The sequence below is a fragment of the Triticum aestivum genome, chromosome 4B, assembly GCF_018294505.1.
Source record: "Triticum aestivum cultivar Chinese Spring chromosome 4B, IWGSC CS RefSeq v2.1, whole genome shotgun sequence".
NCBI lineage: Eukaryota > Viridiplantae > Streptophyta > Magnoliopsida > Poales > Poaceae > Triticum > Triticum aestivum.
The window spans coordinates 487,852,770-487,867,436 of record NC_057804.1 but is presented as its reverse complement, the minus strand read 5'-3'; positions in this window follow the sequence as shown (position 1 = coordinate 487,867,436).

The window sequence follows — 14,667 nt, the reverse complement described above, 5'->3', positions numbered from 1 at the left end:
GCATGGGTCCAGCTGCCCTCCCTCCCCCCCCCCTCTTTATATAGGGCCCCTAGGGGGGCGCCGGCCCTAGGAGATTGAATCTCCAAGGGGGGGTGGCGGCCAAGGGGTGCCTTGCCCCCAAGGCAAGTGGAGGCGCTCCCCACCCTAGGGTTTCCAACCCTAGGCGCAGGGGGGCCAAGGGGAGCGCACCAGCCCACCAGGGGTTGGTTCCCCTCCCACTTCAGCCCATGGGGCCCTCTGGGATAGGTGGCCCCATGTGGTGGACCCCCGGGACCCTTCTTGTGGTCCCGGTACAATACCGGTGACCCCTGAAACTTTCCCCATGGCCGAAACCTATGGGTTCGGGAGACATGCAGACATGATCGAGACGCCTCTCCGGTCAATAACCAACATCGGAATCTGGATACCCATGTTGGCTCCCACATGCTCCTCGATGATCTCATCGGATGAACCACGATGTCGAGGATTTAAGCAACCCCGTATACAATTCCCTTTGTCAATCGGTACGTTACTTGCCCGAGACTCGATCGTCGGTATCCCAATACCTCGTTTAATCTCGTTACCGGCAAGTCACTTTACTCGTACCGTAATGCATGATCCCATGACCAGACACTTGGTCACATTGAGCTCATTATGATGATGCATTACCGAGTGGGCCCAGAGGTACCTCTCCATCATACGGAGTGACAAATCCCAGTCTCGATTCGTGCCAACCCAACAGACACTTTCGGAGATACCCGTAGTGCACCTTTATAGTCACCCAGTTACGTTGTGACGTTTGGCACACCCAAAGCACTCCTACGGTATCCGGGAGTTGCACAATCTCATGGTCTAAGGAAATGATATTGACATTTGGAAAAGCTCTAGCTAAACGAACTACACAATCTTTGAGCTATGCTTAGGTTTGGATCTTGTCCATCACATCATTCTCCTAATGATGTGATCCCGTTATCAATGACATCCAATGTCCATAGTCAGGAAACCATGACTATCTGTTGATCAACGAGCTAGTCAACTAGAGGCTCACTAGGGACATGTTGTGGTCTATGTATTCACACGTGTATTATGATTTCCGAATAATACAATTATAGCATGAATAACATACAATTATCATGAACAAAGAAATATAATAATAACCATCTTATTATTGCCTCTAGGGCATATTTCCAACAGTCTCCCACTTGCACTAGAGTTAAATAATCTAGTTACATTGTGATGAATCGAACACCCATGGAATTCTGGTGTTGATCATGTTTTGCCCTAGGGAGAGGTTTAGTCAACGGATCTGCCACATTCAGGTCCGTATGTACTTTACAAATATCTATGTCTCCATCTTGAACATTTTCACGAATGGAGTTGAAGTGACGCTTGATGTGCCCGGTCTTCTTGTGAAACCTGGGCTCCTTGGCAAGTGCAATAGCTCTAGTGTTGTCACAGAAGAGTTTGATCGGCCCCGGCGCATTGGGTATGACTCCTAGGTCGGTGATGAACTCCTTCACCCAGATTGCTTCATGCGCTTCCTCCGAGGCTGCCATGTACTCCGCTTCACATGTAGATCCCGCCACGACGCTTTGCTTGCAACTGCACCAGCTTACTGCCCCACCATTCAGAATATACATGTATCCGGTTTGTGACTTTGAGTCATCCAGATCTGTGTTGAAGCTAGCGTCGACGTAACCCTTTACGACGAGCTCTTCGTCAGCTCCATAGACGAGAAACATCTCCTTTGTCCTTTTTAGGTACTTCAGGATATTCTTGACCGCTGTCCAGTGTTCCTTGTCGGGATTACTTTGGTACCTTCCTACCAAACTTACGGCAAGGTTTACATCAGGTGTGGTACACAGCATGGCATACATAATAGATCCTATGGCTGAGGCATAGGGGATGACACTCATCTCTTATTTATCTTCTGTCGTGGTCGGGCATTGAGCCGAGCTCAATCTCACACCTTGCAATACAGGCAAGAACCCTTTCTTGGACTGATCCATATTGAACTTCTTCAATATCTTATCAAGGTATGTGCTTTGTGAAAGACCTATGAGGCGTCTCGATCTATCCCTATAGATCTTGATGCCTAGTATGTAAGCAGCTTCTCCAAGGTCCTTCATTGAAAAACACGTATTCAAGCAGGCCTTAATGCTGTCCAAAAGTTCTATATCATTTCCCATCAAGAGTATGTCATCTACATATAATATGAGAAATGCTACAGAGCTCCCGGTCACTTTCTTGTAAATGCAGGCTTCTCCATAAGTCTGCATAAACCCAAACGCTTTGATCATCTCATCGAAGTGAATGTTCCAACTCCGAGATGCTTGCACCAGCCCATAAATGGATCACTGGAGCTTGCATACCTTGTTAGCATTCTCAGGGTCGACAAAACCTTCCGGCTGTATCATATACAGTTCTTCCTTAAGATAACCATTAAGGAATGCCATTTTGACGTCCATCTGCCATATCTCATAATCATAGTATGCGACAATTGCTAACATGATTCGTACGGACTTCAGCTTCGCTGCGGGAGAGAAAGTCTCATCGTAGTCAACCCCTTGAACTTGCCGATAACCCTTAGCGACAAGTCGAGATTTATAGACGGTGACATTACCATCCGCGTCCGTCTTCTTCTTAAAGATCCATTTGTTTTCTATCGCTCGCCGATCATCGGGCAAGTCTGTCAAAGTCCATACTTTGTTTTCATACATGGATTCTATCTCGGATTGCATGGCTTCAAGCCATTTGTTGGAATCTGGGCCCGCCATCACTTCCTCATAGTTCGAAGGTTCACCGTTGTCTAACAACATGATTTCCAGGACAGGGTTGCCATACCACTCTGGTGTGGAACGTGTCCTTGTGGACCTATGAAGTTCAGTAGCAACTTGATCCGAAGTACCTTGATCATTATCATTAATTTCCTCTCCAGTCGGTGTAGGCACCACAGGAACATCTTCCTGAGCTACGCTACTTACCGGTTCAAGAGGTAGTACTTCATCAAGTTCCACTTTCCTCCCACTTACTTCTCTCGAGAGAAACTCTTTCTCCAGAAAGGACCCGTTCTTGGCAACAAAGATCTTGCCTTCGGATCTAAGGTAGAAGGTATACCCAATGGTTTCCTTAGGGTATCCTATGAAGACGCATTTTTCCGACTTGGGTTCGAGCTTTTCAGGTTGAAGTTTCTTGACATAAGCATCGCATCCCCAAACTTTTAGAAACGACAGCTTAGGTTTCTTCCCAAACCATAATTCATACGGTGTCGTCTCAACGGATTTAGACGGTGCCCTATTTAAAGTGAATGTAGCTGTCTCTAGAGCGTATCCCCAAAAAGATAGCGGCAAATCGGTAAGAGACATCATAGATCGCACCATATCCAATAAAGTGTGATTACGATGTTCGGACACACCGTTACGCTGAGGTGTTCCAGGCGGCGTGAGTTGTGAAACGATTCCACATTTCCTTAAGTGCGTACCAAATTCGTGACTTAAATATTCTCCTCCACGATCTGATCGTAAGAACTTTATTTTTCGGTCACATTGATTCTCTACCTCATTTTGAAACTCCTTGAACTTTTCAAAGGTCTCAGACTTGTGTTTCATCAAGTAGACATACCCATATCTACTCAAGTCATAGTGAGAGTGAGAACATAACGATATCCTCCGCGAGCCTCAACGCTCATTGGACCGCACACATCAGTATGTATGATTTCCAATAAGTTGGTTGCTCGCTCCATTGTTCCGGAGAACGGAGTCTTGGTCATTTTGCCCATGAGGCATGGCTCGCATGTGTCAAATGATTCATAATCGAGAGACTCTAAAAGTCCATCAGCATGGAGCTTCTTCATGCGCTTGACACCAATGTGACCAAGGCGGCAGTGCCACAAGTATGTGGGACTATAGTTATCAACCTTACATCTTTTGGTATTCACACTATGAATATGTGTAACGTCACGTTCGAGATTCATTAAGAACAAAACCATTGACCATCGGGGCATGACCATAAAACATATCTCTCATATAAATAGAACAACCATTATTCTCGGATTTAAATGAGTAGCCATCTCGAATTAAACGAGATCCAGATACAATGTTCATGCTCAAAGCTGGCACTAAATAACAATTATTGAGGTTTAAAACTAATCCCGTAGGTAGATGTAGAGGTAGCGTGCCGACGGCGATCACATCGACTCTGGAACCATTCCGGACGCGCATCGTCACCTCGTCCTTCGCCAGTCTTCGCTTATTCCGCAGCTCCTGCTTTGAGTTACAAATATGAGCAACGGTACCGGTATCAAATACCCAGGAGCTACTACGAGCACTGTTAAGGTACACATCAATTACATGTATATCACATATACCTTTAGTGTTGCCGGCCTTCTTGTCCGCTAAGTATTTGGGGCAGTTCCGCTTCCAGTGACCCTTCCCTTTGCAATAAAAGCACTCAGTCTCAGGCTTGGGTCCATTCTTTGACTTCTTCCCGGCAGCTGGCTTACCGGGCGCGGCAACTTCCTTGCCGTCCTTCTTGAAGTTCTTCTTACCCTTGCCTTTCTTGAACTTAGTGGTTTTATTCACCATCAACACTTGATGTTCCTTTTTGATCTCAACCTCTGCTGATTTCAGCATTGAATATACTTCAGGAATGGTCTTTTCCATCCCCTGCATATTGAAGTTCATCACAAAGCTCTTGTAGCTCGGTGGAAGCGACTGAAGGATTCTGTCAATAACCGCGTCATCCGGGAGATTAACTCCCAGCTGAGTCAAGCGGTTGTGCAACCCAGACATTTTGAGTATGTGCTCACTGACAGAACTATTTTCCTCCATCTTACAGCTGAAGAACTTGTCGGAGACTTCATATCTCTCGACCCGGGCATGAGCTTGGAAAACCATTTTCAGCTCTTCGAACATCTCATATGCTCCGTGTTGCTCAAAACGCTTTTGGAGCCCCGGTTCTAAGCTGTAAAGCATGCCGCACTGAACGAGGGAGTAATCATCAGCACGAGACTGCCAAGCGTTCATGACGTCTTGGTTCTCTGGGATGGGAGCTTCACCTAGCGGTGCTTCTAAGACATAATCTTTCTTTGCAGCTATGAGGATGATCCTCAAGTTCCGGACCCAGTCCGTATAGTTGCTGCCATCATCTTTCAGCTTGGTTTTCTCTAGGAACGCGTTGAAGTTGAGGTGGACATGAGCGTTGGCCATTTGATCTACAAGACATATTTGCAAAGGTTTTTAGACTAAGTTCATGATAATTAAGTTCATCTAATCAAATTATTTAATGAACTCCCACTAAGATTAGACATCCCTCTAGTCATCTAAGTGATACATGATCCGAGTCGACTAGGCCGTGTCCGATCATCACGTGAGACGGACTAGTCATCATCGGTGAACATCTCCATGTTGATCGTATCTTCCATACGACTCATGTTTGACCTTTCGGTCTCTTGTGTTCCGAGGCCATGTCTGTACATGCTAGGCTCGTCAAGTTAACCTAAGTGTTTTGCATGTGTAAATCTGTCTTACACCCGTTGTATGTGAACGTTAGAATCTATCACACCCGATCATCACGTGGTGCTTCGAAACGATGAACTTTCGCAACGGTGCACAGTTAGGGTGAACACTTTCTTGAAATTATTATGAGGGATCATCTTATTTACTACCGTCGTTCTAAGTAAACAAGATGCAAAAACATAATAAACATCACATGCAATTAAACAGTGACATGATATGGCCAATATCATATAGCTCCTTTGATCTCCATCTTCGGGGCTCCATGATCATCTTCGTCACCGGCATGACACCATGATCTCCATCATCGTGTCTCCATGAAGTTGCTCGCCAACTATTACTTCTACTACTATGGCTAACGGTTTAGCAATAAAGTAAAGTAATTACATGGCGTTAAATCATTGACACGCAGGTCATACAATAATTAAGACAACTCCTATGGCTCCTGCCGGTTGTCATACTCATCGACATGCAAGTCGTGATTCCTATTACAAGAACATGATCTCATACATCACAATATATCATTCATCATTCATCACAACTTTTGGCCATATCACATCACAAATCATATGCTGCAAAAACAAGTTAGACGTCCTCTAATTGTTGTTGCATGTTTTACGTGGCTGCAATAGGGTTCTAGCAAGAACGTTTTCTTACCTACGTAAAAGCCACAACGTGATTTGTCAACTTCTATTTACCCTTCATAAGGACCCTTTTCATCGAATCCGCTCCAACTAAAGTGGGAGAGACAGACACCCGCTAGCCACCTTATGCAACTAGTGCATGTCAGTCGGTGGAACCTGTCTCACGTAAGCGTGCGTGTAAGGTCGGTCTGGGCCGCTTCATCCCACAATACCGCTGAAGCAAAATAAGACTAGTAGTGGCAAGAAAGTTGACAACATCTACGCCCACAACAAAATTGTGTTCTACTCGTGCAAAGAGAACTACGCATAGACCTAGCTCATGATGCCACTGTTGGGGAACATTGCAGAAAATAAAAAAATTCCTGCGGTTTCACCAAGATCAATCTATGAGTTCATCTAGCAACGAGAGAGAGGAGTTCATCTACATACTCTTGTAGATCGAGTAGAAGCATTCAAGAGAACGGGGTTGAGGGAGTCGTACTCATCGTGATCCAAATCACCGGAGATCCTAGCGCCGAACGAACGGCACCTCCGCGTTCAACACACGTACGGTCAGGGAGACGTCTCCTCCTTCTTGATCCAACAAGGGGGAAGGAGAGGTTAATGAAGATCCAGTAGCACGACGGCGTGGTGGTGGATGCAGCAGCGATCTCGGCAGGGCTTTGCCAAGCTTCTGCGAGAGGGACAGGTGTAGCAAGGGGAGAGGGAGGCGCCAAGTGCATGGGTCCGGCTGCCCTCCCTCCCCACTCTTTATATAGGGCCCCTAGGGGGGCACTGGCCCTAGGAGATTGAATCTCCAAGGGGGGGCGGCGGCCAAGGGGGTGCCTTGCCCCCCAAGGCAAGTGGAGGCGCCCCCCCACCCTAGGGTTTCCAACCCTAGGCGCAGGGGGGGCCAAGGGGGGCGCACCAGCCCACCAGGGGCTGGTTCCCCTCCCACTTCAGCCCATGGGGCCCTCCGGGATAGGTGGCCCCATCCGGTGGACCCCCGGGACCCTTCCAGTGGTCCCGGTACAATACCGGTGACCCCCGAAACTTTCCCGATGGCCGAAACCTGACTTCCTATATATAATTCTTTACCTCTGGACCATTCCGGAACTCCTCGTGATGTTCGGGATCTCATCTGGGACTCCAAACAACTTTCGGTTTACTGCATACTCATATCTCTACAACCCTAGCGTCACCGAACCTTAAGTGTGTAGACCCTACGGGTTCGGGAGACATGCAGACATGACCGAGACGCCTCTCCGGTCAATAACCAATAGCGGGATCTAGATACCCATGTTGGCTCCCACATGCTCCTCGATGATCTCATCGGATGAACCACGATGTCGAGGATTTAAGCAACCCCGTATACAATTCCCTTTGTCAATCGGTACGTTACTTGCCCGAGACTCGATCGTCGGTATCCCAATACCTCGTTTAATCTCGTTACCGGCAAGTCACTTTACTCGTACCGTAATGCATGATCCCGTGACCAGACACTTGGTCACATTGAGCTCATTATGATGATGCATTACCGAGTGGGCCCAGAGATACCTCTCCGTCATATGGAGTGACAAATCCCAGTCTCGATTCGTGCCAACCCAACAGACACTTTCGGAGATACCCGTAGTGCACCTTTATAGTCACCCAGTTACGTTGTGACGTTTGGCACACCCAAAGCACTCCTACGGTATCCGGGAGTTGCACAATCTCATGGTCTAAGGAAATGATACTTGACATTTGGAAAAGCTCTAGCTAAACGAACTACACGATCTTTGAGCTATGCTTAGGTTTGGGTCTTGTCCATCACATCATTCTCCTAATGATGTGATCCCCTTATCAATGAGATCCAATGTCCATAGTCAGGAAACCATGACTATCTGTTGATCAACGAGCTAGTCAACTAGAGGCTCGCTAGGGACATGTTGTGGTCTATGTATTCACACGTGTATTACGATTTCCGAATAATACAATTATAGCATGAATAACCGACAATTATCATGAACAAAGAAATATAATAATAACCATCTTATTATTGCCTCTAGGGCATATTTCCAACACCATCATCAGTGCAAGCCCAAGAGAAGAAGGAAAAGGCAAGGAAAGAGAATGCTGCCAAGATGCCAACTCAAGAGGAGGCATCTGAGTACTTTTTGAAGAAGAAGCAGGAGCAGCTTGGTTACTTGATAGCATCAACACTGAGGATTGAGAAGGGGTTGGCCACCCTAACACAAAATTAGGAGAGCCTGGAAAGAATCATGGAACAAAAATTCTATGATTTAGATGTCAAAGTAACTAAGATTCGGTCAGTTGTGGAGCAGCTTCTGGATGACATGCAGGAGAGGAAGGGCAAGACAACCACTGATGCATTTGCCAGAGTACCTAGAGCTCATAGGTCAGCTCCAGTGCCTGTGACAGACACTAGAGCCACATCATCTGCACCAGCTACAACTTCTACAGCTCCAGTGCAACCAGCTCCAGCACCAACTCCTCCAGCCCCATCCACATCTACTGAAGTCTTCGTCCAAGGAGCCATCTCTACACCACCACCTGAAGATCAAGCCTGAGAGACGATATTGTCCTATGCATTTTCTAGGAACTTTTTGGTAACTTGTTTCCAAAGGGGGAGAAAAATGTATAGATCATAGGCTTCGAGAGAGAGAGAGAGTGTTGCTTTTGTTCTCTCTTGCTTTGGTGGTTAAACTTTGTTTGCTTTTGATTGCTTGAGATACTATGCTATTACCTGTGAGATATTGATGATCATGTGTTTGATCATAAGCTACACTTATGCTTGTTATATGTTATTATCTTACTTATCCTTATATGATCATTCACTTTGCTTGGTGACGAGTGCATGTATTCAATCTTTATTATTTTGAGCGCTCCACCAAGATGTATGTGACATGGAAGAGTAACCCATGAGCCTAATTCCTTATGCATTTGCAGTCCAAAGCAAATCTTGAAATATGCACAAATTTAGGGGGAGCTCTTGCTTATCACATACTTCTCAAAGCGACGATGTTTTTCAATCTTATTATCATTTGTCGAAGCTTTGATCTATATGTTGTCATCAATTACCAAAAAGGGGGAGATTGAAAGTGCAACTATCCCTAGGTGGTTTTAGTAATTCATAACAACATATAGCTCATTGAGCTAATGCTATTCCAAGACTATTATTTCAAGAAAGCTTAATGAATGGCATGGCATGGATGATGAAAGTGGATCCCTCGAAATATCAAGGTCAAAGGATTGGCTCAAGCTCAAAAGCTCAAGACTCTACATTTTACATTTTAGATCCAAGATCACATTGAGTCTATAGGAAAAGCCAATACTATCAAGGAGGGATGAGGTGTTGCTTAATGAGCCTCTTGCTTCAAGTGCTTAGTGATATGCTCCAAAACCCTCCACTATTTTCTCACATCCACATATGACCTAAACCTAAAGTCAAACTCGGCCCTACCGATTCTTTCTATCCGGCGCCACCGAGTTCAAATGTCATAGCCACTGCCACAAATCCTGGGCAAATCGGTCTCACCGATAGGGATCTCGGTCTCACCGAGATGGGATTGTAATCTCTCTGTTTCCCTTCGTAGCGTTTTGGTCTAATCAAAGTGAGCGATCGGTCCCATCGAGATTGCAATGTAAACTCCTTGTTTCCCTTTCGTAACATTTCGGTCTCACCAAAATGAGTGAATCAGTCCCACCGAGTTTACCTGACCAACTCTCTGGTTAGCTTATTACCAAAATCGGTCTCACTGAGTTTGTGTAATCGGTCTCACCGAGATTATGTTATGCCCTAAACCTAATCATATCGGTCCTACCGAGTTGCATGTCGGTCCCACCGAAAACCCTAACGGTCACAAGGTTTACTAAATCGGTCTGACCGAGTCTGTTGAATCGGTCCCACCGAGTTTGATAAATTGTGTGTAATGGTTAGATTTTGTGTGGAGGCTATATATACCCCTCCACCTCCTCTTCATTCATGGAGAGAGCCATAAGAACAAGCCTACACTTCCAACTTACCAGTTCTGAGAGAGAACTACCTACTCATGTGTTGAGGCCAAGATATTCCATTCCTACCATATGAATCTTGATCTCTAGCCTTCCCCAAGTTGCTTTCCACTCAAATCTTCTTTCCACCAGATCCAAATCCTATGAGAGAAAGTTGAGTGTTGGGGAGACTATCATTTGAAGCACGAGAGCAAGGAGTTCATCATCAACACACCATTTATTACTTCTTGGAGAGTGGTGTCTCCTAGATTGGCTAGGTGTCACTTGGGAGCCTCCGACAAGATTGTGGAGTTGAACCAAGGAGTTTGTAAGGGCAAGGAGATCGCCTACTTCGTGAAGATCTACCTCTAGTGAGGCAAGTCCTTCGTGGGCGACGGCCATGGTGGGATAGACAAGGTTGCTTCTTCGTGGACCCTTCGTGGGTGGAGCCCTCCGTGGACTCACGCAACCGTTACCCTTCGTGGGTTGAAGTCTCCATCAACATGGATGTACGATAGCACCACCTATCGGAACCACGACAAAAACATCCGTGTCTCCAATTGCGTTTGAATCCTCCAAACCCTTCCCTTTACATTCTTGCAAGTTGCATGCTTTAATTTCCGCTGCCTATATACTCTTTGCATGCTTGCTTGAATTGCGTGAAGATTGCTTGACTTGTTCAAAGATAGCTAAAATCTGCCAAAGCCTAAAATTGGAAAAAGGTTAAGTTTTTAATTGGTCAAGTAGTCTAATCACACCCCCTCTAGATATACTTCAAGGTCCTACAGCTTTTGATCTCCATCTCCAGAGCATCGTCATGATCTCCATCGTCACCAGCTCGACACCTTGATCTCCATCGTTGCGTCGTGGTCGTATCGCCAACTATTGCTTCTACAACTATCGCTAACGCATAATGATAAAGTAAAGCAATTACATGGCGTTTGCATTTCATACAATAAAGAGACAACCATAAGGCTCCTGCCGGCTGCCGATAAATTTACAAAACATGATCATCTTATGCAATAACTTATATCACATCATGTCTTGACCATATCACATCACAACATGCCCTGCAAAAACAAGTTAGACATCCTCTACTTTGTTGTTGCAAGTTTTACGTGGCTGCTACGGGCTTCTAGCAAGAACCGTTCTTACCTATGCATCAAACCACAATGGTGTTTCGTCAAGTCTGTTGTTTTAACCTTCTTCAAGGACCAGCCGCAGTCAAATTCAATCCAAGTAAAGTAGGAGAAACAGACACCCGCCAACCACCTTTATGCAAAACTAGTTGCATGTCTATCAGTGGAACCGGTGTGACATGTAAGGTTGGTCCGGGCCGCTTCATCCGACAATACCGTCGAATCAAAATAAGACGTTGGTGGTAATCAGTATGACTATCACCGCCCACAACTCTTTGTGTTCTACTCGTGCATATCATCTACGCATAGACCTGGCTCATGATGCCACTGTTGGGAAACATTGCATCGAAAACAAAAAAATTCTACACACACGCAATGATCTATCCATGGAGATGCATAGCAAAAAGGGGGAGAGTGTGTCTACGTACCCTCGTAGACCGAAAACGGAAGCGTACCGATCAAGCATCGAACGAACGACACCTCCGAGTTCTGCACACATTCAGCTCGGTGACGTCCCTCGCCTTCTTGATCCGGCAAGGTGTCGAGGTAGTAGATGAGTTCCTCGGCACTACGACGTGGTGACGGTGATGGTGAAGTGATCTGTGCAGGGCTTCGCCTAAGCACCGCGAGAATATGACCAGGGTGTAAACTGTGGAGGGGGCGCCGCACACGGCTAACAATTGATGTTGTATGTTCTAGGCGCCCCGCTCCCCCCCCCCCCACACACACACACATATATATATAGGTGGGAGAGGAGGAATGGCAGCCAGGGGGCGCCCCAAGTAGGATCCGAATCCTACTTGGGGTTTCCCCAAGTGGCGCCCCCCTTTCCTTTTTCCACTGGAGAAGAAAGGAAGGGGGAAGAGAGAAAGGAAGGGGGGCCGAACCCCCCCCCCCCCTTTTTCTTCTCCAATTCGGCCACATGCAAGGGGGGGCACCCCTTGTGGGCTAGCGTGCTCCCCTCTTATGGCTCATATGGCCCATATACCTCCCCCGGGGGTTCCGGTAACCCCTCTGATACTCCGATATATACATGATACACTCTGGAACACTTTCAGTGTCCGAATGCTACCATCCTATATATCAACCTTTACCTCTCGATCATTTTGAGACTCCTTGTCATATTTGTGATCACATCCGGGACTTCTAACAACATTCAGTCACAAAATCACATAACTCGTATAATACAATATCGTCATCGAACGTTAAGCGTGCGGACCCTACAGGTTCGAGAACTATGTAGACATGAACGAGACACCTCTCCGGTCAAAAACCAATAGCGGAACCTGGATGCTCATATTGGCTCCTACATATTTTACGAAGATTTTTATCGGTCGAACCGTTATGACAACATACGTTATTCCATTTGTCCATGGGTATGTTACTTACCCGAGATTCGATCGTCGGTATCGACATACCTAGCTCAATCTTTTTACCGACAAGTCTCTTTACTCGTTCCGTAATACATCATTCTGCAACTAACTCATTCTTCACTTTGCTTGCAAGGCTTCTTATGATGTGCATTACCGAGAGGGCCTAGAGATACCTCTCCGATACTCAGAGTGACAAATCCTAATCTCGATCTATGCCAACCCAACAAACACCTTCGGAGATACCTGTAGAGCATCTTTATAATCACCCAGTTATGTTGTGATGTTTGATAGCACACAAGGTATTCCTCCGGTATCCGGGAGTTGCATAATCTCATAGTCGAAGGAATATGTATTTGACATGAAGAAAGCAATAGCAATAAAACTGAACGATCAATATGCTAAGCTAACGAATGGGTCGTGTCCATCACATCATTCTCCTAATGATGTGATCCCGTTATCAAGTGACAACACATGTCCACGGTTAGGAAACCTTGACCATCTTTGATCAACGAGCTAGTCTAGTAGAGGCTCACTAGGGACACAGTATTTGTTTATGTATCCACACATGTATTTCAGTTTCCAATCAATACAATTCTAGCATAAGTAATAAATCTTTATCATGAATAAGGAAATATAAAATAACAACTTTATTATTGCCTCTAGGGCATATTTCCTTCAGCTTAAAGAACCTGGTCAAAAGGCAAACATCATGTCTTGTCAATCATTGATGACCTCAAAAAAATTGTAGAGACGCACACATTATCTCAGTAAGAGATTAAACTGAAAAATCAATCTAATGAGATGGTTGCCCATCTACTGCGAGAAGAGGAGATCAAATACTAGCTGATTTCATTTTGATGGGTGATAGTAATACAAGATACTACCAATTGGTCGCCAATGGGCGACGTAGAAAGAAATATATTTATAGTCTCCAACAAGATGAGGGGAGGATCGAAGGTCAGGAGGAGCTAAAGAAGTATATCACCAAATGCTACAAATCTCCTTTCGGAGCACCGACTGAAGGGAATTTCACCCTTGATGAGACCCGAATAGATGATATTCCACATGTCATGACAGCAGAAAACGATATCCTCACGGCACCATTCTCAGAAGAGGAGGTGAGAGCTGCGGTGTTCCAAATGGAACATAACAAAGCTCCAGGCCCTGATGGTTTTCCGCGGAATTCTATTAGAATTTCTATGATATTATCAAGTCTAACCTTTTGGAGTTGTTCAATTGTCTTCATGTCGACCAACTTGACCTATCCAGGCTTAATTTTGGCGAGATTGTCTTGTTGCCGAAGATTAAGGAGGTCGAACAGATTCAACGGTTCAGACCCATATGCCTCCTTAATGTCAACTTCAGGATTTTCACCAAAGTGGTGATGAATAGATTAAACTCGGTAGCTGACCATGTTGTCCGGACATCTCAAACAACTTTTATGCAAGGAAGGAATATACTCGATGGCGTAGTAATCCTGCATGAGACCGTCAATGAGATGCACCTGAAAAACATGAGTGAGTAGTATTCAAAATTGACTTTGAAAAAGCCTATGACAAGGTCAAATGGTCTTTCCTCCAACAGGCCCTAAGGATGAAAGGCCTCTTCGATAAATGGCGCAAGTGGATCCAAAATTTTGTAACTGGAGGTAGCGTGGCCATCAAAGTCAATGATGACGTCAGCCATTAGTTTCAGACAAAAAAAGGACTACGGCAAGGTGACCCCATGTCCCTAATGTTATTTAACATTGTGGTTGACATGTTGGCTATTCTGATTGAGCGTGCCAAGCAAGATGCCCAGATAGTAGGCCAAAAGGCGGTGTCTCATGTATATTAGGAACCTGAAGTCTCACACTTTTGGGCTGGCCTAATGGCGGCAAAGAAACATCTCTTTCGCATTGGGTCTTTCACGATAAAGGATGAGTTAGAGATTCGTTTTTGGAAAGACATCTGGCTAGGCAATGCTAGTCTTCGATAACAATACCCAGCCTTATACAACATTGCACGTGATAAGAATAATACTATTGCGCAAGTGTTCAGCTCATCCC